This window comes from Octopus bimaculoides, chromosome 1, assembly GCF_001194135.2.
Source record: "Octopus bimaculoides isolate UCB-OBI-ISO-001 chromosome 1, ASM119413v2, whole genome shotgun sequence".
Taxonomy (NCBI): domain Eukaryota; kingdom Metazoa; phylum Mollusca; class Cephalopoda; order Octopoda; family Octopodidae; genus Octopus; species Octopus bimaculoides.
Window position 1 is genome coordinate 190,590,757 of NC_068981.1, and position 1,453 is coordinate 190,592,209.

Here is a 1,453-nt window from a genome sequence, read left to right on the forward strand (position 1 = left end):
TATAGAGAATCATCTTCACTCGATTGGAAAGGTTCAGAAGTATGGAGCATGGGTTCCACATGCTTTAAGTGACAACAACAAAAATCAACGAGCCACAATCTCCGCTGGTTTGCTTGCTTGTCACTGCTCAACTCATGGACACAAGCAACAATTTCTTTACCGAATCGTTACTGGCGATGAAAAGTGCTGCCTGTACATCAATATGAAGCAGCGTAAGGAATGGCTTAGCCCCGGTAAACAAGCGACACTGCGCGTGAAGCAAGATCTTCATCCGCGTAAAACGATGTTGTGCGTATGGTGGGACTGGGAAGGGATTATCCATTACGAATTGCTTGAACGGAACCAAACGGTCAACGCAGAACTCTATGTTCAACAGATGGAACGACTCAACACGGCCATTAAAAAGAAAAGACCTAATCGGCAGCATGGAGTTCTTCTGCTGCATGACAACACCCACCCTCATATCGCCAATATGAATCAAGGAAGCCATTGAAACGCATGGCTGGGAAGTGCTGCCACACCTGCCGTACTCTCCTGATTTAGCACCAACGGATTTCCACTTTTTTCGATCTCGTTCAAATGCTATGCGCGGAGTTTCGTTCAATACTGATGCAAAATTGAGAGCTTGATTGGATCAATTTTTCGAGTCGAATCGGGTCATTTCTACCAACGAGGTATTGAAAATCTTGTTGAACGCTGGAAAGAAGTTGTAAACAACAAGGGTGAATACATTATTGATTAATTAGTTGTTAGTTTTTCTAAAACCTTTTAAAAAATTTAAATTAAAAGGAAAACGGCGGGAATTTAGTTGCTAACCCAATATATATACACCTATAATGGTTTCTTTGTTTCAAACATGCTAACACGCACAAATAAATAAACGCATGCTGCTATTTTAGTCTGTTGATGAACGCTCTATATATTAGGATGTAAAAACAAATGTGTCGATTTTCGCTCGGAAGAAATATCTACCTTCGTTCTTTCAAATGCAATTTTAATTGTAATTTGAATTAAGATTGATATGGAAACTATCGTAGGCTTATATAATTGACAAAATGTAAATAAATTGATTATGCTCTGTTCAAACTCTTTATTTTCTTTATGGTATATTACTATACACACACACACATACAGACACACACACACACACATTAAGATTAGAGTAATAATGAAAAAGCAAATTGTTTGGCATCTCTTGGAAAATACACTTAATTTAGATAGAGAATATAGATATACAGAGTTTCTTACAGTCGTATCAAGTATTGCCAAGTGTGTGGATCATCATATTGAGCATGTATTTCATAGGTTGAGCATTCCGTTATTAGAGAGTGAGAAATCAAACTGGAACTGGAAACATCCACTATTCTTCGCCTTGGCTTATCATCGAACATTCTCATTTGAAACTGCTTATGGATATTACCTATAACTGTATATTTCATTTGATCACGTATTA